At 42.9% G+C, this 26,071-nt stretch overlaps 1 pseudogene; it reads left to right on the top strand.

Annotated features, from left to right (window-relative positions):
* Window positions 1-10,219: 10,219 nt before the first annotated feature.
* Window positions 10,220-11,323, top strand: LOC124671242 (annotated as a pseudogene).
* The last annotated feature ends 14,748 nt before the right edge of the window (window positions 11,324-26,071 follow it).

The raw sequence follows: 26,071 nt of genomic DNA, 5'->3' as shown, positions 1-26,071 counted from the left end.
TCTGATAAGAAACTTTACGGATTAGTACCGTATTGTTAAAGAATCAAGAATTGATTAAGTCCTATTGCAAACTTTTAGTAAACCTCACATTATTGATTCAAAGAGCTATGGTTTCAATTATTACCCAAAGTTATCTTGTCTCCGTGAAACTTGAAGTTCAAATCTGTTTGAAAAGTAAGGAGCTGAAAATTTAGTTTTCGAAATAATCAAGGTATGAGATATATGTGATATCTAAGACCTTATTGCAAGATGATAGAATATAAATTTGGTGAGACTACATAAACTCATAAGTTTTATGGGAATGTATGAAGGTTGAAGACGCCAGGCGTCACAATCCTCCAACTATTGGGGCACTAATAATATTCGCATATCCATGAAGTTATCATCCTTAGTATGCACCGTTGCTAAGACTCGTCGTTTCGAAGCATCACGTGATGATCGGGTGTGATAGATTCTACGTGTGCATACAACGGGTGCAAGCCAGATTTGTACATGCGAATACTAAGGTTAAACTTTATGAGCCTAGCATGTACAGACATGGTCTCAAAAAGTTGTCATGAATTGATGGATAAAATTATGAGTGAAATTGTTCATCATAGTTACTAATAAGTGAAATCTAGAACACTTGTCATATGATGATCAACTTCAAAGTAAGAACCTCAAGGTTATTGGTATTTGACCAACAAATCTAGAAGTTATTGATGTTAAAGTGTTTTTCTGAATAATGAGGAAAGCTAAAAGAGAAACTGCAAAAGATATTTTGGCAAAAAGAAAGAAAAGACTAGAAAGTCTAGCTCAGGTGTATATAAATGATATACATGTTATGGTTGTATTCCTAGTTAGGTCACACAATGAAATTCTTGGGTATTTGTACCATATTGGTTGGTATGAAGTGTCATACAAAACAACGCAATACAAGAATACAATGGCCTAAGTGACTCGACAAGGAATATGATAAGAATGCACGTCCGGAACAAAAATAAAGTGTTATTATGTTCGTCGTTGGCATTCTATCTAGCCCTTAGAATTTATAATAAAGAACTTAATAATTGTTATTTTGCTCTGGTCAAATGAAAACAATGAGTTGTTCAAATTATGACATTACTCCATGTACGATGGATAAGTTATTATAAATCTTAATGGTGAAACACACATACATAACACCGACGCTAAAATGCCATAAGGCAAATGATTTGAATTCCACTTATTTGTGGAACCGCCATTTAGGTCATGTTAGAAAGGAACGCATGAAGGAACTCCATGCAAATGGATTTTTGGAGTCATTTGATTTTTGAATCGTTTGGCGCTTGCAAATCTTTTCTAAAGGGAATGATTTAAATACCGTTCATAGGCCAAAAGTTGAACGGGCAACTAACTTAGTGGAAAAATACATGAGGATGTATGTGGTTCACTGGGCATAGTTGTGTGCGGGAGATTCTTCTACTTCATGAAAATTTTCAACAATGAATTGAGTATATATATGTGGATATATTCAATAAGGAAGAAGTTTGAAACATTTGAATGGATTCAAATAAATTTCAGCATGAAGTGGAAATCATCGTAATAAGAAAAGTCAAATATCTATGATTGGATCATGGTGGAAATATTTGAATTACGAGTTTTAGCGAACATCTAAGAGAGTTATGAAATTGTTCTACAACTCACATTTCTTGGAGTATCATGATGATGATATAGTATCCAAGGTATGTATCCAAACCTTGTTGGATTAATGATGAGATAAAATAATATAAACGCCATTATATTTTTGTGGATTATGCTTTAGTGACTACCGCTCTTACACTGAATAGAGCATCATCATGATCCGTTGAAATGACACCATACAAGTTATGGCATGGGTATAAACCCTAATAGTCTTTTTCTTAAATTTTGGTCTAAGAATTTACAACCAAAATCGGATGAATGTCTTTGTTGGTTATCCCAGAGATTTAATTGGGAATTCTTCCCACGAGACAAAGACAAAAGTTTTTGTCAATGTTTCTTATTTCCGAGAAATTGTTTCTAGTGAAGTATTTGAGTGGGAGGACAATATAATTTGATAAGGTTTATGAACCTGAGCATAATGATCAGAGTAGCGCAGCATCGGAATTGGTTTCGGAAGCGGCCACGACGATCATGGCTCCCATGACTACAAAGTGTTTTAGCCATGGAGATCGAAGTACATATTGAACCTTGTAGGTATGGTTTACTTTGTGATCAAATAAATGATTTGTGGACAAAGGATTGATTTTGAACAATGATAAACCAACTACAAACAAAGAAGTTATGATGGGCCCTGACTCCGTTAAAATGGCCATGCGCCATGAAATCCATAATAGATGAATACTTTTGAAAGTAAATGGATCTATAGACTTGGATGAAATATCCTTGAAGAAGCTCGACTTGTCGAAAAATTGTTTACGACAAAGTTCAAAGAGTTGACTACGATAAGATTAGATCTTCCGTAGAAATGCTTATAGTCTATATGGATTATTCTAGTAGGATGGCAAAATACATTACTTATCAGAAGTATGTATTAAAGGTGTATACAAGATACAACCAAGAGTTTTGCTGGTCCGTGGAAAATTAGATAGGTATACAAACTTCAATTTGATGAAGTGAGTATCGCGGAGTTTGAATCTTCACCAGATGAAATAGTCAAAGAGTTTTTGATTTCATCAGAGACGATGAAGAGGCTTGCATTTGCAAGAAATTAAGTGGGAGCGCTAAGACATATTTATAATACTTTATGTAGGTGACATATAGTTGGTTATAAATAATATAATTATATACTTGATTAAAAAGGTTTCATTGAGAAATTAACTTCAATGAAAAGATATGGACTGAAACAAATTTAGTGTCAAGATCTATGAAGATAGATTGAAACACAAAATAAGTTTAAGTCAAAGTACATAGAATGGATATTGAAATAGTTCAATATAGAAATATTAAGAAAATGTTCTTGTCATGTGAAGGTTTAACAAGACTTGAGTGTATCTGACACTCGATGAGCAAAAACACATGAGTGATTTTAGATCACGAATAATATGTACAAAATCAGATATCTTGTGCTCTAAAATGTTATGAGCATATACCGGAATGATTCATGAGATGATCATTGAACGACAGTAAGAATATCCTTGAGTACTTTAGAAGAACCAAGGATATATATATAGTTTTGTATGGAGAAATGACAAACAAATCGTTGTAAGGTGATTACACCGATATTTGTTTTGTCACATATAAAATATAATTTCAATCTCAAATTGGACTGAGTGTTGTTTAAAAGTAGCACAATGAGCTGGAAGTTGTCTATGCTAGATTTAGAAGAGTTCTGAATATTGTGACGGATTCTACAAAAGAAGGCAGAGTATGTCATTGTTTTGACAATGACAAAGGATGTTAAGTCAAGAGGTTCTTTGAGAACTTGGTGTAGTTCCGACAGAGTCAGAACTTTGAAGCTATATTGTGTGTGACAATATTAGTGACATATTTCAGACCGCGGAATTAAGGTTCCTCCAGAAGACCAAGCATATTTAATGCCGACTCATTTGGAAATGAGTGATGCGTTGAGACGCAAATGAATTACAAAATACATACGTTTCTGAGCATGTCAGATCCGTTGACTAAAACCTCTCCTGTGAGCAATACATGATAAAGCACCAGAAGGCCAAGGTGTTATATCTTTACAAATGTAAACTAGATTATTGACTCTAGTGCAAGTGGGAGACTGAAGGAGATATGCCCTAGAGGCAATAATAAAGTGGTTATTATTTATATCTTTATGTTTATGATAAATGTTTATATATCATGCTATAATTGTATTAACCGAAACATTAGTACATGTGTGATATGTAGACAACAAGAAGTCCCTAGTATGCCTCTTAAACTAGCTTGTTGATTAATGGATGATTAGTTTCATAATCATGAACATTGGATGTTATTAATAACAAGGTTATATCATTATATGAATGATGTAATGGACACACCCAATTAAGCGTAGCATAAGATCTCGTCATTAAGTTATTTGCTATAAGCTTTCGATACATAGTTACCTAGTCCTTATGACCATGAGATCATGTAAATCACTTATACCGGAAAGGTACTTTGATTACATCAAACGCCACCGCGTAAATGGGTGGTTATAAAGGTGGGATTAAGTATCCGGAAAGTATGAGTTGAGGCATATGGATCAACGAGTGGGATTTGTACATCCCGATGACGGATAGATATACTCGGGCCCTCTCGGTGGAATGTCGTCTAAATGTCTTGCAAGCATATGAATAAGTTCATAAGAGACCACATACCACGGTACGAGTAAAGAGTACTTGTCAGGAGACGAGGTTGAACAAGGTATAGAGTGATACCGAAGATCAAACCTTGGACAAGTAAAATATCGCATGACAAAGGGAATTGGTATCGTATGTGAATGGTTCATTCGATCACTAAAGTCATCGTTGAATATGTGGGAGCCATTATGGATCTCCAGATCCCGCTATTGGTTATTGGTCGAAGTGAGTACTCAACCATGTCCGCATAGTTCGCGAACCGTAGGGTGACACACTTAAAGTTGGATGTTGAAATGGTAGAACTTGAATATGGAATGGAGTTCGAATATTTGTTCGAAGTCCCGGATGAGATCCTGGACATCACGAGGAGTTCCGGAATGGTCCGGAGAATAAGATTCATATATAGGATGTCATTTTATGTGAATAAAATTGACGCGGAAGGTTCTATGGAAGGTTCTAGAAGGTTCTAGAAAAGTCCGGAAGAAACCACCAAGGAAGGTGGAGTCCACATGGGACTCCACCTCCATGGCCGGCCAGCCCTAGTGGGGGAGGAGTCCCAAGTGGACTCCCCTTAGGGGCCGGCCAACCCCCCATATGGGAGGTGGAACTCCCACCTCTAGTGGGAGTCCTATCTTGGCTAGGTTTCCCCACCATATGGAAGGTTTTTGGTTCGGGTCTTATTCGAAGACTTGGAGACCAACTCTTGGGGATCCACCTATATAATGAGGGGCCAAGGGGAGGGGGCCGGCCACCCAAGAACCACCAAGGTGGCCGCACCCCTTAGTGGCCGGCGCCCCCTCTCCCCAAACCCTAGCGGCCTCTCTCCTCCACCACGTCCCGCACGCTTAGCGAAGCTCCGCCGGACTTCTCCACCACCACCGACACCACGCCGTCGTGTCTGTCGGATTCAAGAGGAACTACTACTTCCGCTGCCCGCCGGAACGGGGAGGTGGACGTCGTCTTCATCAACAACCGAACGTGTGACCGAGTACGGAGGTGCTGCCCGTTCGTGGCGCCGGAACCGATCGTGATCAAGATCTTCTACGCGCTTTTGCAAGCGGCAAGTGAACATCTACCGCAGCAACAAGAGCCTCATCTTGTAGGCTTTGGAATCTCTTCAAGGGTGAGATTCGATAATCCCCTCGTTGCTACCGTCTTCTAGATTGCATCTTGGCTTGGATTTCGTGTTCGCGGTAGGAAAATTTTTGTTTTCTATGCAACGTTATCCTACAGGCAGTTGGGCCCAACTCAGCACCATCGCGTATCGCACGTACCTGGAAAACCCACGCCACGAGAAAGAAGAAAGAGAGGCGACCAACAGCGCTAGGGTTTGCCGCCGCCAGCCCTTCCCATCGTGTTGCGGTGATGCAGCCACCGAAACGGTTCCTCCTCCCTCATCTCCTGCCCCCCACATCGTTCCCCTCTCCGCCGTTAAAGCTCCTTATCCGTCTCGCAGCCCCGGGACCTCGGCGACTGATGCACTCTCCTTTCCCCTCTTGACCATGGACGGGTGAAATTAGAGCACTGGCAACCCCGGCGTCCCCGATCATCGACAACTACATCAAGACCCTCGTTTACGTCGTCACAAGGTATGGCCTCCTGTACCAATCTCCTTCCCGTACTGATATGCCTCACACATCTGTGATGTTCGATGAGATTTGTACTTTCGACAACTTATGCAAGGTACTGCCAGAAGGTTCCTTCGGCTACAAATTGCTGATGAGATGAAACAGCGTGGGTACATGAGGTCAAATCAATGGACAATGTTGGAGACATTAGCACCTATTGAGGTTAGCTTCTGAACTCTGCTATAGCTGAATGACAAAATTATGTCCACACTATTTTGTTTCTGCGTACATTTTCAACACATACAGAAAAATAAATGCTTACATGTTGTTCATTTTCATACTGATCGACCTCTTACTCTGTCGAAAAGCGGTTCTACCCAAGCAACAGCTTCGGGTACCAGCAGAAATTCTCACGCCTGATGTTTTTATGTTTGATATTGTAGGTTGCATGCTAGCATATGCTATCCGAGTGCTCCTCCTTATTACCCACTTCCCCGCTGACAAGGTGGGGACCAAGCGTGCGGATTGTACGAAGAAGATGAATCATTGGGTGACAAAGGAGGTGTTCCCCAAGAGTGGCAGGGATGTTGTTGTAAATGTGCAGCGGAGGCAAGCACGACTACTACGGAATCTGTACCTCCTGGATTGTTTTTCTTGGCCTTTATTTTCCAGCCTTGCAGCTATTGAATGGCTCTGCCTGCGAACGGAATTGCTCTCAACTTTTGTGTTTGCTTTTTGCATGGCAGTACTCGTGAGCTTTCCTCCTGGATCGATTGAACCAAGTATGTATTATCTTTTTCGGTAAAGAAGTATGTATTATCTGCTATCTCACAATGCCATTCTAATTATTTTATGATCTTGCTTCACCCAATCGTTCACTTATTGGGTGCATTAGAGAACTTGCATCTTTTAATTCAACAAATATGCTTATCCGTCTAAACAAGGTTTCCATTTGATATAGGTATGGCTTGCTGGGCTTGCTGTCACATACGGACTCAACTTAAAGGCTCGGATGTCAAGGTGGATATTGAGCTTCTGTAAATTAAATTAGAGCTTTCCTGAAACCTAGCTCAGATTTAGGTTTGATTAGTGAAGACCTGCATATCTATTTCATTCTTAGGAGGTTTTGTTTTTTAATACAACATCCCATTATTTTTCCCTGTGTTGTTTGCATCAGCAGTGTTTGATGCCATCTAACCTAAGCTGATTTGTCTCATAATTTGATTTGAGGAATCATATGATAGTTTATCCTGATTTTAGCAACCTGATTAGACATAAGCAACATTGTTTTTGTCCACGATGCAACATTAGTGAATTCTCGATTCTTCCCCTTGAATTTGATTACTGTCTGACAGTCGTTGTAATTGTTTTTTTATTGCACAGAGGTCAAGTCCCTAGAAAATGAAAATGAGCCGCTGGAGATAAACAAAAAGGATTTGAACGGAAACATGGACAGTTAAGGGAGGTTGCTTGATCTTGATGTCGCCTCTACTTTATAATTTATGAAAGCAAAAGTAAGATCCTTAAAACTAAAAGTCATCCAGAGATCATTTGACATGCTTGAAAGAATTTGTGTTACAGATAACTAGAAGTTGAATCTCCATTGTTTTATTATGGTTTCTGAAGTTAAATAGGATATTTATTCAGACTATATTCCATTTTATTTTCTTGCATTATATATGATTTTCTCATGTAACTCGTTCTAACAGCACCCCTTTTTGCATATTTCAGTTCATTACACCGTCATGTTAGTCATGTACTAGGAAATGATGAAGTCACTGCATTACTACTGAGTACTCTTTATTGATTATATTTCAGTTAGTGCCTTGTTTCACGAATGACATGAAGATGAGAGAGCAGCAGATCAACAGATTAGTGGAACTGAGGGGAGTCCAACAAATGCAAATGCTGAGGTAATTCTGGTCCTTGCTATTTCATCTCTCTTGTACCTTATTCTTAAGCCTCATTTCATTGGCTTCATTTTAGAATATTTTTTTTGGGTTGCAAAATATATGGATGAAAGGTCATAAAAGTACTACATTCGGAGTCAGTTGCTAAGATACACAACTACCATAATTTAATTGTTTTAAATTGCAAGACAAATCAGTTTATACGATACCAAACTGTGGTTGTTATTTGTTACATGTTGGTTCAAGCATTTTCTTGGGTGACTCACTGCCAAGGTGCTTAAGATGTGCTATGGTTGATTGGTGAAGCTTAATGTTTATAAATTTTTCTCCATTTGTTCCTCTCGCTGAACGTCAAGATCATTCTGATCCAGCGTGACAAAGGAACAATTCCTAAAGGAATGGCCCAGCGTGCCATCTGAACAAGCGGACCGGAGCAAACCGTGAACACAACGAGTCGTTTTAACTTGGCGGTGGCACATCGAGTAATTATTTCGTAACCTAGCATAGCAACCAAGGGTGAAATTGGAAAAAACAATGTCGAACGGATGGTTCCGCTGCTCGTCGGAAATCGATGGGTGATCGGGGACTGGAAGGCCCTTTCGGAAAAAACAAACCAGTATGATGTTATTTTTCCATCCAATGGCTCAGTAGAATGGCTCAGTAGAAAAATGCAGGGTCATTTGCATCAATGAAATAGATGGACGGCCTAAATAGAAAAACTGACAAAGGAGATAAGGCTCTCTCCGTCGTCATCCTCTCCGCGGATATCACATCTGATTTTCCCAGGCATAGGTTTGGAGCAGCGTCCTCCATTGGGAGGAGCAAGGCCATGTGTCGTGCGCCGTCCTCAAGCCGTCCACCTCGAGGAGGGGCTTCATCAGGCGGCTGGCAGGCCTCGGGCACCAGAGCCTCCCAGATCTCCATCACATCCGAGCTTTCCTTTCTCTCTTTTAGAGCGTCGGCCTGTTTTTCTCTGTTACCCTCTCCCCATATCTCCCGATGAGCATCGTCCTAGGCTCCTGTTATTCCTTATAGGCTGCTTTGTTTGGCTTTGTATTTCATTGGCAGAGCCAGGTTATGAGTAAGAAGATTCAGTAGGGCAGCGGCCCATCAGCGTTAGACATTAGACTGGCCCAGCGTGACAAAGGAACAACGCCTAAAGGAATGGCCCAGCATGCCATCTGAACAAGCGGACCGGTGCGAACCCGTGAACGCAACGAATCGTTTTCACTTGGCGGTGGCAAATCGAGTAAGTATTTCCTAACCTAGCGTAGCAACCAGGGGTAAAATTGGAAAAACAAAGTCAGACGGATGGTTCCTCTGCTCGCCGGAAATCGATGGGTGGCCGGGGATTGGAAGGCCCTTTCGGAAAAACAAACCGGTATCATGTTATTTTGCCGTATTATGTAATATGGTGGAAGGGTAAAATCGGAAAATAAAATGTTAGAAGAAAATTTTGGCAGAAAGCTTAGCTCCTTTATTATTAAGGTATAGATTCATTGATTATGTCATTTTGAAGCATGATATTCTGGTGCAAACAGATAGTTACCTGATTTATTTAGTGATAAGTTCAATCTTAGAGATTTTGGTGCTGAATATCAATTATTGATGCCTACTATTCATGTATCAAGCTTCGAGATTTGGAGGTTCTCATTTTGACGAGCTTCATTAGCTACAATTTTCACAGAAGCTGAACTATGATAATTAGTCAGCCATGCATCTCCGATGATGTACATCAACTATTTACTATATATGTACATTTTTTGTAGTTTGAGAATTTAGATAAATAGCTTATCATCCATTGTAATATCTACAATTGTATAAAGTTCAGGAGATATTTCTTTTTCTGAAGACTCGTCTAATTTTCCATATTTTCTTTCGTTTGATAGGTGATTGTGTAATTTTAAGAACTTTTATGTCCTAGCATTTTATTTATTTCATTGGAATGTTTAACTTCTATGTCACGAGTGTGCACCTGCGACTGGACGAGCAGCCACGCGAAGAACTTGGTTTTGGACAGCGAACATTCCCAAGACAACATCAACATGAGATGATTTGAGTTGAAGAGATCAGCTGGGTTGCCAGCTCGCCTTGCCGCTGGCGGCTCTCCTACAGTAGCTCGGATATCTTCACGTACATTATTTTTATATAATGTGGCAATCAAAGATACTTTGAGCCCCGTGGCAACGCACGGGCATTTGTACTAGTAATCTAAAAGTCTGAGAGCAATCAATATAACAATTGTTTTGGTGATACTCTATATGATTGGTTGTAAATCACTCCCAATTAATTACTTCTAGCTAACAATTAAGCACTACCTTTAATGAGGAGATAAGCGCTGAAGGAATCAGAGGATGTCGTTGGCTTATAAAACCACAACTTGCACCTTGTTGGCTACACACAATCACAGCAAAACAAGTACGTACGTAGTATAGATCAGTGCAGCCGATCGACGATGACGTCCAATCCAAAGCGAACATTCGTGCTGATTCTGTGCTCTGTGCTGCTGGTTGCCGGGGTGGCCCGCGGCGGCAATTTCTACCAGGACGTGGACATCACGTTTGGTGATGGGCGCGCGAAGATCCTCGACGGTGGCAACCTCCTGACGCTGTCCATGGACAAGGCTTCCGGCTCCGGGTTCCGCTCCAAGGATAGTACCTGTTCGGCCGCTTCGACATGAAGATCAAGCTCGTCCCCGGCAACTCCGCCGGCACTGTCACGGCTTTCTATGTAAGCACGAGGGCAGGCACACGAGCAAGCGTTGCGAACATACATGGGGCGCGCATCGGCGCATGTACTGACTCGTGTTCATCATATGTATGTGCAGCTTACGTCGCCGCCGCAGGGGGCGCACCACGACGAGGTCGACTTCGAGTTCCTGGGGAACGCGAGCGGCCAGCCCTACACGGTGCAGACCAATGTCTTCAGCCAGGGGCAGGGCAACCGGGAGCAGCAGTTCCGCATGTGGTTCGACCCCACCATGGATTTCCACACCTGATCCATTGTCTGGAACCCCACCCATATCCTGTAAGTAGGGAGGCAGATGAGTTTTTCCTATCATGTGTGTGTACATCGTCTTCTCAACGTAGAATCTGATACAGCTTACTATCCCTATGCTTCCAGGTTCTACGTGGACGGGACGCCGATACGGGAGCACCGGAACCAGGCGGCCAGGACGGGGGTGCCGTTCCCGACGCGGCAGCCGATGAGGGTGTACGCGAGCCTGTGGGACGCGGAGGCATGGGCAACCGAGGATGGGCGCATCAAGACGGACTGGTCGCGGGCGCCGTTCGTGGCGTCGTACAAGGGGTTCGCAGCGAGCGGGTGCACGTCCCAGGATGTGGCTGCGTGCGCTAGGTCCAACGGCGCGTGGATGCACCAGGAGCTCGACACCATGGCGAAGGCCCGCCTCCAGTGGGTGCAGAAGAACCACACGATCTATAACTACTGCGCCGACACCTGGAACCGGTTCCCCCACGGCCCCCCGCCCGAGTGCACCGCCGCCACCTGGAACCATGAGTGTTGGCGATGTAAGCAGGGCTCAGTAGTACTTCGATGACTCTACTGTTCAAGTTTAATGAAATGACAGCGTTCCAATTGTCAAAGAGAGAGAAATAAAGAGAGAGAAATGAACACGGCCAGCAGGAGGTGCATCGGTGATCCTGTCCCCCAGAGCTCCCACAGAGCTCCCACGCCACCTTGAGCGGCCGTCGTCGGCCATCGCCTCCGCAACCGCCATCCTATAGCTCCGACACGGTGCTAGGGTTTTCCCCACCTGCCGCCGCACCATGTACTCACATTGTAGCTGTGACCGGAGGACAAATGGGTGAACAGAGTTCAGAGTGTACAAGCTCTTAATTTGTGCCATCTTCAGGTTTATATACAGGTACTTGCAGGGAATTGCAATTTGTACTTAGGTGCGCTTTCTGAACAAATTGATTACTACCCATTATACTTTTTGTGAGAAAACAAACGAAATTATCACAGATTCATCTTCAGGGTCTATGTTATCGTTGATATGGGTCAGCCCGTGTTCTTATGACTTAAGGTCATGTACTCCCAAGGCAAGTTCCACATTAAGGCTCCAATGACCTAATCAATGGTGCAACATCCACGCATCCATCAAGACATCCTGTACTAGACAACCATACAACTTAGATCACAAGAACTACTTGCTTAACAAGGCATGAAGCATCTTAGTATTAATGATGCCTCTTTTTCCTACAAGTGTTGTCGTTTGGAAATGATGCACCTTTTCTAGAAAAAGCACGGAATGACGATCATGGGGCTTAAGTGTCTGTAATTTTCCATCCATATATGTTCTTCCATGTATGAAAGGGTATCTATGCTGATTCACCTTACTAATGTATTTCCTCCTCGAAATATACATTTTCCCCGCTTTGTAAATAAAACAACCACATTCATACATAGTTCAAATGAAAGTCAAAAATAAAAAAATAAAGTCTGCTGGGACACCAACACAAGCATCCCCAATTGACGAAAAAGAAGGCAACGTACAACTTCACACTATAGAGCAATTCAAAGGCTAGACTGAGTACATAAATGGCGACCCGCCAGTAGAAGATCCTGTAGCATGTCGTCTAGCTGGCCCCTATACCGTTGCCTATAGAGTTGGTACCGCTGCTACAAAAAGAACAAGAATTTGAACAGTCAGACTGTTGTTTTAAAAATGTACGCTCGATAACCATCTTGTTATGACAATAGTCCATAAAGTCCAGGCATCACTATGGACACTAATCATAAGAGGAACCTCCTCCTATCAGTATGGTTAGCTTTCTCTCCTAGGAACTTGTCCTAGGGTCCCTCTCAAGCAAAGAAGAAGATATGCTTACGCAATGTATTCATTGATCTGGCCGAAGTGTCATGTTTTGGAAGGCTCCGCCTATGAATTGCACTGGGCGACTCATTCCTAGAGATTACCGGATCTGATGGGATTATGTCGTGTGCTACCGTGTTTTTTCTGACCGTTTTGGTTTCAGAGGGAGCGATGCAGTCTGTTGCCATCCCGGAACATGTCTTTAGTTCGATGATGATGGCAGTGGTGGAGAATGGCAGATTTGAGGACTAGTAATGGTGGTTCGAGTCCTGGTAGAGATGAGGGTTGGCTTGGTGATTCGTGACTTGGAGCAACGGTGTCGGCAAGTGGGAGTGATAACACAAGAGAAGTTCTGAGTCTGCCTCAATTGGTTGTGATTGGCAATGATCTTGTTGAAGGCATTGTTTTGAGAGCGCATACTTTTTTCAGGGTGAAAACCTATGATCTATGATCAGTGCGATAACAGCGCTTGTGCATTGTTCCCTTCTTGTAGGTGTTGCTTTTAGAGAAGATGAATTTTTGGTGATGTCTTGCTGGTGTTTGGTCTGCTGCTACAAGGAAGTGATCGCCATAGCAGGACTTTTAATTCTTTTTTTGGTTGTGTGCATCTGTATTGCCAGTAGGGTATTGTGTTGTTGCAGAGGCTTGGTTTAATTGGTATCTTCAGCGGGATAGTTAAACATGATGTTGGTCATAGACTCTGGGACCACACAAAAAGAACACGTACCATTACCTAGCATGTGTCGCTTCGAGACCTCAACACCTGAAGGTAATCAATCCCGAAGAAACCTCCACATGAAAGATCTTATTTTTAAAACTAAGGCAAATGTGCTCTAAATAGGACCCTTGAGACCACACAGAGGGGGTGTACAATTCATGGGGAGGACACTCTTAATATGGCCCGGCATGCATACGTGTGGTAAATATCCCCGAGGGGGATAGGTAAAACGACACAATATTTGGAGCGTCCGACCGTGACTGTGGAAGGCTGGCACGTAGCACATTACAAGTTGTAGTTTCCTCTGGACCTAATGTCCATCGGACCAGAATATCTCACATTCCATTATGGGCCACTGCGACCACCCGAAGAATCGGATCTGAGAAAATCGCAAAATTTCCCAAATCAACCCGTAAGGGTTGCCTAACAATCCATTAGTCAAGCTAGAACACATGGTACCCTATCCATTTCCTATGGAGTGGCTAATCCCTAGTCTAATCTCATGCTTTATGTCTTGGATGGATCTCCGAAATCGAGAACCCTCCCGATGGTCACACGCCATGAGCGGGCGCCCCGGGAGGTATTTTCTTTTACAACTTGTAGGCACAAACCCCCTTCACCATTAAGGATCTGCCAGACCTATCTTAGCATTAGGTCCACACATATGTGTTGTGATGCCAAGATACATATGCCCCCAAGATCCCGCACAAATCAACACATTTTACGATGTTGACTTTCATTGTCCATTGCACATATGCCGGGAGAAGCATGGAAGCTCCTTTAAGAAGTTGCAATGCTCCCACTACGAAAGGATACAACCCAATGATGTACATGCGAAGGCTAGAAAGTCATAAGTCGATGAGGACAGTCTTACTCCCTTTGGAGGTAAACCTCCCTCTACACGGATCGAACTTTAACTTAACCCATCATAATATTTAGTCTAGATCATGGATAATGATCCTACTATCTCGGACCGACATCCCCAGGTAACTAACATTGAAGAAAGATAACCGGCAATGAATAGTATCTCTTGCCCTTTGTTGTTCCTCAGAGGAATACCACATGATCACAACCTCACTCTTATCGAAGTTGATTTTGAGCCATGACAAGGATTCGAAGTATAGGAGGAACTTGAGATTAATAATTTCAAGTTCTATCCCATCCGCCATTGACGACGCGGGCTTAGCCCAGTGGTTAGGGTCGCAGTGGCGCACCCTAACGACCGGAGTTCGATTCCTGTCAGGGACGAATTTCGGAATTGTCACGCCAAGTCCCGCTTCTACTATATCAAAAAGTGTCTAGTTCCTCCTAGACAAGGTTTCATTTTTTTTATCCCATCCGCCATGATCATGGTTGCATCCACATATTGGAGGTGGATAAGGTTCCATAACACACTAAAAATGCGGCCAGAATTCTTAGCCTTCTCTAAGATATCTACAAGGGCATCAACTGCAGAGTTACAGAGTAGGGAGAAATAGGACCCCCCTCCCTCACTCCATAAGATGACCTAAAATAGGGACCTCCTTCCCCATTTATATTGATAGTAGTGTTTTCAGTCATTACTATTTGCATGATCCAACCAATTATCCGGTCATCAACACCTCTCCGTTGAAGGAACAATCGAGGGAAAGCCCAATCCAAATGGCCATGCCTAGAAAATCTAGCTTGAGGAACACACCTTGACCTCATGAATGATCTCATGAAGTGCAAAAATCCTATCATGGATAAACTGGCCCTTCCAGAAGGAAAATTGGCAGGGATGCATCAGGCACTCCTTAACCGGATCCATCCTTGTTGCGCACACCTTTGAAAATATTCTTTGGATTACATTGGTAGCCATAATTCAATTAAATTAGCAGATATATATCCGCTCCCCCCACAAGCTTGGGAATTAAGGTAATCACGCCAAAATTCAAGCATGATATAACCAATGTCCCAATGTAGAACTGCTCGGCATAATCATCACCTAAATCTTCTCCTAGAATATCTGATAGAAAATAACCAGGAGAAAATCTAGGCGGAGGACAAATTTTCCATCATCTCCATAATTTCCCTTCCAACCTCCTTTGGAAAAAATGGGAGCTTGAGCTCCGCATTCTTGTCAACGCAGACCATAGCCCTCGGCGGCTAAAATTCTACGGCTAACGCCACCACTGAATGGGCTCCCGCCGTGAAGAGATTCTTTTAGATGGAGTAAATAATGGGTGGAGATATCTGTGGCATCCTCTAGGAGATGTTCATCCTCCCATAGGCAACTTCTGACGCCTGCCATTTGCAATGGAATGGAAATATATAGTGTTCGTGTCCCCTTTCATAAGCCAATTATGGCGACTCCATTGTCGCCAAAAGATCTCCTCGCCCTTTTATATCTCCATAAGTGAGGTCTCAAGGGCGTACTACTGAATCCACTCCTCAACTTACATGCCAACATAGTCTGATGCTAGGTCTAGTGTCCGAGTCTCGCCTAATATTATCCCCTTCTGTGATGAAGCTCTGCTCCAACATTGGCACCTAATTGATATATCTTCTTTAATCATATAACTAATTCACGTCCTTACTTCTATGTACACATATGAGATACAAATCAATTCACAGGCTGCACCTCCTCCAGCCCGCCGCTATTGTGATGTTTTGATACGCAGCATAATTAGCATTTTTGTTAAGAGTGTCTTTTTATACAATGTTACAAAAATATCAAAAGGTGATGAAAATACTTGACTAATGGTTCAGAGCAATGAATTACGAGGGCAACCTAGAGAGTCTTGAGATTACGGTGGCAGCTCTATAATTTGGAAGCTATCACAAATACAACCTCGGACCAATAAAAACTAAATTCTATTCTTTGTGTATCATTATTATTTGCATACACTACAGGAAAAATTGCCGCTGCCGTGTAGGCAATCATTGCCGTGAGCCGCTGCACGGCAAAGAAATCTTTGCCGTGCGTGGTGATACGTCTCCGACGTATCGATAATTTCTTATGTTCCATGCCACGTTATTGATGATTTCTACATGTTATATGCACACTTTATGTCATATTCGTGCATTTTCTGGAACTAACCTATTAACAAGATGCCGAAGTGCCGCTTCTCGTTTTCTGCTGTTTTTGGTTTCGAAATCCTAGTAACGAAATATTCTCGGAATCGGACGAAATCAACGCCCAGGTTCCTATTTTTCCCGGAACCATCCAGAACACCCGAGAGCCACCAGGGAGGGGGCACAGGCCACCCAAACCCTAGGCCGGCGCGGCCAGGGGGGCCCACGCCACCCTATAGTGTGGGCCCCCCAGAAGCCCTCCTGCGCCGCCTCTTCGCCTATATAAAGCCCCTGGATCGAAAACCCTGATGCGTTCGACGAAACCCACAGAAACCTTCCAGAGCCGCCGCCATCGCGAAGCCAAGATCTGGGGGACAGGAGTCTCGTTCCGGCACCTCGCCGGAGCGGGGAATTGCCCCCGGAAGGCTTCTCCATCGACACCGCTGCCATCTCCACCGCCATCTTCATCACCGCTGCTCGCTCCCATGAGGAGGGAGTAGTTCTCCATCGAGGCTCGGGGCTGTACCGGTAGCTATGTGGTTCATCTCTCTCATATGTGCTTCAATACAATAATCTCATGAGCTGCTTTACATGATTGAGATTCATATGATGATGCTTGTAATCTAGATGTCATTATGCTAGTCAAGTGAGTTTTACTTATGTGATCTCCGGAGACTCCTTGTCCCACGTGTGTAAAGGTGACAATGTGTGCACCGTGTGGGTCTCTTAGGCTATATTTCACAGAATACTTATTCACTGATGAATAGCATAGTGAGGTGCTTATTTATATCTCTTTACGATTGCAATGTGTTTGTATCACAATTTATCTATGTGCTACTCTAGCAATGTTATTAAAGTAGTTTTATTCCTCCTGCACGTGTGTAAAGGTGACAGTGTGTGCACCGTGTTAGTACTTGGTTTATGCTATGATCATGATCTCTTGTAGATTGCGAAGTTAACTATTGCTATGATAATATTGATGTGATCTATTCCTCCTACATATGCATGAAGGTGACGAGTGTGCATGCTATGTTAGTACTTGGTTTAGTCTTTTGATCTATCTTACACTATAAGGTTACTTAAATATGAACAAATTGTGGAGCTTGTTAACTCCGGCATTGAGGGTTCGTGTAATCCTACGCAATGCGTTCATCATCCAACAAAAGTGTAGAGTATACATTTATCTATTCTGTTATGTGATCAATGTTGAGAGTGTCCACTAGTGAAAGTCTAATCCCTAGGCCTTGTTCCTAAATACTGCTGTGTTACTACTGCTGCAATACTACCACCATCAACTACACGCCAGCAAGCTATTTTCTCGGCACCGTTGCTACTCGCTCATATATATTCATACCACCCGTATTTCACTATCTCTTCGCCGAACTAGTGCACCTATTGGGTGTGTTGGGGACACAAGAGACTTCTTGCTTTGTGGTTGCAGGGTTGCATGAGAGGGATATCTTTGACCTCTTCCTCCCCGAGTTCGATAAACCTTGGGTGATCCACTTAAGGGAAAACTTGCTGCTGTTCTACAAACCTCTGCTCTTGGAGGCCCAACACTGTCTACAGGAAAGGAGCGGGAACGTAGACATCAAGCACTTTTCTGGCGCCGTTGCCGGGGAGGAAAGGTAAAAGGTACTCACACTCCGTATCTCGGCTACTAAGCTATTTTCCGGCGTTGTAAGTACTCGAAGCTATTTCCTTTAGATCCTGCAATTGCAACTTTTTGTTTCTTGTTTACACTAGTAAGGCATAATGGACAACATCTGTGAGCTTTTTATTCTATTTCCTGAGTCAAGACATGAATGGTTTAATGCGAAAATTAAAAAACCTATGGAATCTTATTTGCATGCTAGTAGCAATGATATTAATATGAACGCTTTGAACACCATTGTTGCTAATGATATGGAAAATTCTAAGCTTGGGGAAGCTGGCTTTGATGAGCATGATATTTTTAGTCCCCCAAGCATTGAGGAGAAAATTTTCTTTGATGATACTTTGCCTCCTATTTATGATGATTATAATGATATTGGTCTTTTAGTGCCGCCTACTATGGAGAGTAATTTTTATGATGATAATACTATGCCTCCTACACTTGATGAGAATAATAATGATAGCTACTTTGTTGAATTTGCTCCTACTACAATTAATAAGAATAACTATGCTTATGTTGGGAGTAGTAATAATTTTATGCATGAGACTCATGATAAGAATGCTTTATGTGATAGTTATATTGTTGAGTTTGCTCATGACACTACTGAAAGTTATTATGAGAGAGGAAAATATGGTTGTAGAAATTTTCATGTTACTAAAACACCTCTCTATGTGCTGAAATTTTTGAAGCTATACTTGTTTTATCTTCCTATGCTTGTTACTTTGCTCTTCATGAACTTGTTTATTTACAAGATTCCTATGCATAGGAAGCATGTTAGACTTAAAGGTGTTTTGAATTTGCCTCTTGATGCTCTCTTTTGCTTCAACTACTATTTCTTGCGAGTGCATCATTAAAACTCGCTGAGCCCATCTTAATGGCTATAAAGAAAGAACTTCTTGGGAGATAACCCATGTGTTATTTTGCTACAGTACTTTATTTTATATTTGTGTCTTGGAAGTTGTTTACTACTGTAGCAACCTCTCCTTATCTTAGTTTTGTGTTTTGTTGTGCCAAGTAAAGTCTTTGATAGTAAAGTCAATACTAGATTTGGATTACTGCGCAGAAACTGTTTTCTTGCTGTCACGAATCTGGGCAAAATTCTCTGTAGGTAACTCAGAAAATTATGCCAATTTACGTGAGTGATCCTCAGATATGTACTCAACTTTCATTCAATTTGAGCATTTTCATTTGAGCAAGTCTGGTGCCATTTTAAAATTCGTCAATACGAACTGTTCTGTTTTGACAGATTCTGCCTTTTATTTCGCATTGCCTCTTTTGCTATGTTGGATGAATTTCTTTGATCCACTAATGTCCAGTAGCGTTATGCAATGTCCAGAAGTGTTAAGAATGATTGTGTCACCTCTGAATATGTTAATTTTTATTGTGCACTAACCCTCTAATGAGTTGTTTCGAGTTTGGTGTGGAGGAAGTTTTCAAGGATCAAGAGAGGAGTATGATGCAACATGATCAAGGAGAGTGAAAGCTCTAAGCTTGGGGATGCCCCGGTGGTTCACCCCAGCATATATCAAGAAGACTCAAGCGTTTAAGCTTGGGGATGCCCAAGGCATCCCCTTCTTCATCGACAACATTATCGAGTTCCTCCCCTGAAACTATATTTTTATTCCATCACATCTTATGTGCTTTACTTGGAGCGTCTGTATGCTTTTATTTTTGTTTGTGTTTGAATAAATTGGATTACATCATGCTTGTGTGGGAGAGAGACACACTCCGCTGTTGCATATGAACACATGTGTTCTTAGCTTTTAGTATTCATGGCGAAGTTTCTTCTTCGTTAAATTGTTATATGGTTGGAATTGGAAAATAATACATGTAGTAATTGCTATTAATGTCTTGGGTAATGTGATACTTGGCAATTGTTGTGCTCATGTTTAAGCTCTTGCATCATATGCTTTGCACCCATTAATGAAGAAATACATAGAGCATGCTAAAATTTGGTTTGCATAATTGGTCTCTCTAAGGTCTAGATAATTTCTAGTATTGAGTTTGAACAACAAGGAAGACGGTGTAAAGTCTTATAATGTTTACAATATGTCTTTTATGTGAGTTTTGCTGCACCGGTTCATCCTTGTGTTTGTTTCAAATAACCTTGCTAGCCTAAACCTTGTATCGAGAGGGAATACTTCTCATGCATCCAAAATCCTTGAGCCAACCACTATGCCATTTGTGTCCACCATACCTACCTACTACATGGTATTTCTCCGCCATTCCAAAGTAAATTGCTTGAGTGCTACCTTTAAATTCCATCATTTACCTTTACAATATATAGCTCATGGGACAAATAGCTTAAAAACTATTGTGGTATTGAATATGTACTTATGCACTTTATCTCTTATTAAGTTGCTTGTTGTGCGATAACCATGTTCCCGGGGACGCCATCAACTATTTCTTTGTTGAATATCATGTGAGTTGCTATGCATGTTCGTCTTGTCCGAAGTAAGGGTGATTTATCATGATCAAATGGTTTGAGTATGCATATTGTTAGAGAAGAACATTGGGCCGCTAACTAAAGCCATGATCCATGGTGGAAGTTTCAGCTTGGACAACAAACCTCAATCTCTTATGAGAATATTATTTGTTGTTGAATGCTTATGCATTAAAGAGGAGTCCATTATCCGTTGTCTATGTTGTCCCGGTATGGATGTCTAAGTTGAGAATAATCAAAAGCGAGAAATCCAATGCGAGCTTTCTCCTTAGACCTTTGTACAGAGCGGCATAGAGGTACCCCTTTGTGACACTTGGTTGAAACATGTGCTATGCTATGATAATCCATGTAAATCCAAGCTAATTAGGACAAGGTGCGGGCACTATTAGTATACTATGCATGAGGCTTGCAACTTGTAGGATATAATTTACATAACTCATATGCTTTATTACTACCGTTGACAAAATTGTTTCTTGTTTTCAAAATAAAAGCTCTAGCACAAATATAGCAATCGATGCTTTCCTCTTTGGAGGACCATTCTTTTACTTTTATTGTTGAGTCAGTTCACCTATTTCTCTCCACCTCAAGAAGCAAACACTTGTGTGAACTGTGCATTGATTCCTACATATTTGCATATTGCACTTGTTATATTACTCTATGTTGACAATATCCATGAGATATACATGTTAAAAGTTGAAAGCCACCGCTGAAACTTAATCTTCTTTTGTGTTGCTTCAATACCTTTACTTTAAATTATTGCTTTATGAGTTAACTCTTATGCAAGACTTATTGATGCTTGTCTTGAAGTACTATTCATCAAAAGTCTTTGCTTTACGATTCACTTGTTTACTCATGTCATATACATTGTTTTGATCGCTGCATTCACTACATATGCTTTACAAATAGTATGATCAAGATTATGATGGCATGTCACTCCAGAAATTATCTGTGTTATCGTTTTACCTGCTCGGGACGAGCAGTAACTAAGCTTGGGGATGCTGATACGTCTCCGACGTATCGATAATTTCTTATGTTCCATGCCACATTATTGATGATTTCTACATGTTATATGCACACTTTATGTCATATTCGTGCATTTTCTCGGAACTAACCTATTAACAAGATGCCGAAGTGCCGCTTCTCGTTTTCTCGCTGTTTTTGGTTTCGAAATCCTAGTAACGAAATATTCTCGGAATCGGACGAAATCAACGCCCAGGTTCCTATTTTTCCCGGAACCATCCAGAACACCCGAGAGCCACCAGGGAGGGGGCACAGGCCACCCAAACCCTAGGCCGGCGCGGCCAAGGGGGGCCCACGCCACCCTATAGTGTGGGCCCCCCAGAAGACCTCCTGCGCCGCATCTTCGCCTATATAAAGCCCCTGGATCGAAAACCCTGATGCGTTCGACGAAACCCACAGAAACCTTCCAGAGCCGCCGCCATCGCGAAGCCAAGATCTGGGGGACAGAGTCTCTCGTTCCGGCACCCCGCCGGAGCGGGGAATTGCCCCCGAAGGCTTCTCCATCGACACCGCTGCCATCTCCACCGCCATCTTCATCACCGCTGCTGCTCCCATGAGGAGGGAGTAGTTCTCCATCGAGGCTCGGGGCTGTACCGGTAGCTATGTGGTTCATCTCTCTCATATGTGCTTCAATACAATAATCTCATGAGCTGCTTTACATGATTGAGATTCATATGATGATGCTTGTAATCTAGATGTCATTATGCTAGTCAAGTGAGTTTTACTTATGTGATCTCCGGAGACTCCTTGTCCCACGTGTGTAAAGGTGACAAGTGTGTGCACCGTGTGGGTCTCTTAGGCTATATTTCACGTAATACTTATTCACCGATGAATAGCATAGTGAGGTGCTTATTTATATCTCTTTACGATTGCAATGTGTTTGTATCACAATTTATCTATGTGCTACTCTAGCAATGTTATTAAAGTAGTTTTATTCCTCCCGCACGTGTGTAAAGGTGACAAGTGTGTGCACCGTGTTAGTACTTGGTTTATGCTATGATCATGATCTCTTGTAGATTGCGAAGTTAACTATTGCTATGATAATATTGATGTGATCTATTCCTCCTACATATGCATGAAGGTGACAAGTGTGCATGCTATGTTAGTACTTGGTTTAGTCTTTTGATCTATCTTACACTATAAGGTTACTTAAATATGAACAAATTATGGAGCTTGTTAACTCCGGCATTGAGGGTTCGTGTAATCCTACGCAATGCGTTCATCATCCAACAAAAGTGTAGAGTATGCATTTATCTATTCTGTTATGTGATCAATGTTGAGAGTGTCCACTAGTGAAAGTCTAATCCCTAGGCCTTGTTCCTAAATACTCGCTGTGTTACTACTCGCTGCAATACTACCACCATCAACTACACGCCAGACAAGCTATTTTCTCGGCACCGTTGCTACTGCTCATATATATTCATACCACCCGTATTTCACTATCTCTTCGCCGAACTAGTGCACATATTGGGTGTGTTGGGGACACAAGAGACTTCTTGCTTTGTGGTTGCGGTGGTTGCATGAGAGGGATATCTTTGACCTCTTCCTCCCTGAGTTCGATAAACCTTGGGTGATCCACTTAAGGGAAAACTTGCTGCTGTTCTACAAACCTCTGCTCTTGGAGGCCCAACACTGTCTACAGGAAAGGAGGGGGAACGTAGACATCACGTGGCAAGCAGGACGCACGGCAAAGACGTACCGCACGGCAACGATTTCCCGCAGCGCACGGCAATGAACAGCCGCACGGCATACTCTTCAGTGGCGCACGGCAAAGAAGCTTCGCACGGCAGAGCCTAAGAAGAACGCACGGCAAAGAAAAGCATGACGGCAAAGATCCTGCACACCGCACGGCAAAGTAAGGATGCACGGCAAAAGGGTCTGGATGTTGCCGTGGCGCACCCTTTGCCGTGCGGCAAGACAAATTGCACGGCAAAGGGGCCTTTGCCGTGCGGCTCCTTCTTTGCCGTGCGCCATACTTCATTTTATTGGTTTTTTCTTTCTATTTTATTTCATCTCATACTTATATTTATTTTTTTATTAGTTTCACTTTTTGATGAATATTTATTAGTGTTAATTAAGACAATGTGCACTACAAAATTACTCTCCATGTTCATCCCCCACTTATATATCAGGGTTTCGGAGCAATTAATACGCGCTTCGGAAAATCTGCTAAGTGTTATCGCCCAAATGTGAGGAAGGTCACACCAGGGAGCTACTTTTGCACAATTAGACCTCGCATCACACTTTGACACATATCATAGGTCCACATGCACGATTTGGTCGGGTTCCGGTGCTCCGGCGGTCGTTCTCCCCCTCCTTCCCCCAAAACAGCGGAACGTGTGCCCCGGCGGGTCTACCCCCTAGATTTCTCCGCGCGAGGGTGCACCAATGTAACTTTTCATTCTTTTAGGTTTTTTTAGAACATATACACATGAAGAACCAAGATTGGGACCCTTACGCACATACACCTGCATCTCGAGCCATTATCACATGATCGAGGGTGTGCCTGATCTACTAGTTAGGGTTCGGCGTAGGGTTAGGGCTAGGGTCTAGGGTTTAGGGGAGCTACTTTTGCACCATTAGACCTTGAACCACACTTTGACACATATCATAGGTCCACATGCAAGGTTTGGTGGGGTTCTGGTGCTCCGGCGGTCGTTCTCCCCCTCCTCCCCCCAAAACAGCGGAACGTGTGCCCCGGCGGGTCTACCCCCCTAGATTTCTCCGCGCGAGGGTGCACCAATGTAAATTTTCATTCATTTAGGTTTGTTTAGGACATATACACATGGAGAACCAAGATTGGGACCCTTTGGCACATATACCCGCAGCCTAGAGCCATTATCACACGATCGAGGGTGTGCCTGATCTACTGGTTAGGGTTTGGTGTAGGGTTAGGGCTAGGGTTTAGGGGCTAGGGCTAGGGTTTAGGTTAAAGGTAAGTATTTATGGTTAGGTATAGGTTTAGGGTAGGGTTAGGGTTTATGATGCATGGTTCTGCAGCTCCGGTGTCGTGGTTTAAGGTTTTAGAGGGGTTTTAGTGCTCGAAGCCTCCCCAGTTTAGGGTTTAGGGTTTAGGGGAGCTACTTTTGCACCATTAGACCTTGCACCACACTTTGACACATATCATAGGTCCACATGCAAGATTTGGTGGGGTTCCGGTGCTCCGGCGGTCGTTCTCCCCTCCTCCCCCAAAACAACGGAACGCGTGCTCCCGGCGGGTCTACCCCCTAGATTTCTCCGCGCGAGGGTGCACCAATGTACCTTTTCATTCTTTTAGGTTTGTTTAGGACATATACACATGGAGAACCAATATTGGGACCCTTTGGCACATATACCCGCAGCTAGAGCCATTATCACACGATCGAGGGTGTGCCTGATCTACTGGTTAGGGTTAGGTGTACGGTTAGGGCTAGGGTTTAGGGGCTAGGGCTAGGGTTTAGGTTAAAGTTAAGTATTCATGGTTAGGTATAGGTTTAGGGTTTAGGGTTAGGGTTAGGGTTTATGATGCATGGTTCTGCAGCTCCGGTGTCGTGGTTTAGGGTTTTAGAGGGGTTTTAGTGCTCGAAGCCTCCCCAGTTTTGGGTTTAGGGTTTAGGGGAGCTACTTTTGTACCATTAGACCTTGCACCACACTTTTACACATATCATAGGTCCACATGCAAGATTTGGTGGGGTTCTGGTGTTCCGGCGGTCGTTCTCCCCCTCCTCCCCCCAAAACAGCGGTATGCGTGCCCCGGCGGGTCTACCCCCGTAGATTTCTCCGCGCGAGGGTGCACCAATATAATTTTTCATTCTTTTAGGTTTGTTTAGGACATATACACATGGAGAACCAAGATTGGGACCCTTTGGCACATACACCCGCAGCTCGAGCCATTATCACACGATCGAGGGTGTGCCTGATCTACTGGTTAGGGTTAGGTGTAGGGTTAGGGCTAGGGTTTAGGGGTAGGGCTAGGGTTTAGGTTAAAGGTAAGTATTTATGGTTAGGTATAGGTTTAGGGTTTAGGGTTAGGGTTAGGGTTTATGATGCATGGTTCTGCAGCTCCGGTGTCGTGGTTTAGGGTTTTAGAGGGGTTTAGGGCTCGAAGCCTCCCCAGTTTAGGGTTTAGGGTTTAGGGGAGCTACTTTTGCACCATTATACCTTGCACCACACTTTCACACATATCATAGGTCCACATTCAAGATTTGGTGGGGTTCCGGTGCTCCGGCGGTCGTTCTCCCCCTCCTTCCCCCAAAACAGCGGAACGTGTGCCCCGGCGGGTCTACCCCCTAGATTTCTCCGCGAGGGTGCACCAATGTAACTTTTCATTCTTTTAGGTTTTTTTAGGACATATACACATGGAGAACCAAGATTGGGACCCTTACGCACATACACCCGCATCTCGAGCCATTATCACACGATCGAGGGTGTGCCTGATCTACTAGTTAGGGTTCGGCGTAGGGTTAGGGCCAGGGTTTAGGGGGTAGGGCTAGGGTTTAGGTTAAAGGTAATTATTTATGGTTAGGTATTATGTTTAGGGTATAGGGTTAGGGTTAGGGTTTATGATGCATGGTTCTGCAGCTCCGGTGTCGTGGTTTAGGGTTTTAGAGGGGTTTTAGT

The sequence above is a fragment of the Lolium rigidum genome, chromosome 7 (genome assembly GCF_022539505.1).
Source record: "Lolium rigidum isolate FL_2022 chromosome 7, APGP_CSIRO_Lrig_0.1, whole genome shotgun sequence".
NCBI classification, from domain to species: Eukaryota; Viridiplantae; Streptophyta; class Magnoliopsida; order Poales; family Poaceae; genus Lolium; species Lolium rigidum.
Note: the sequence above shows the minus strand (reverse complement) of the source record. Positions and strands in the feature narration are given on the sequence as shown.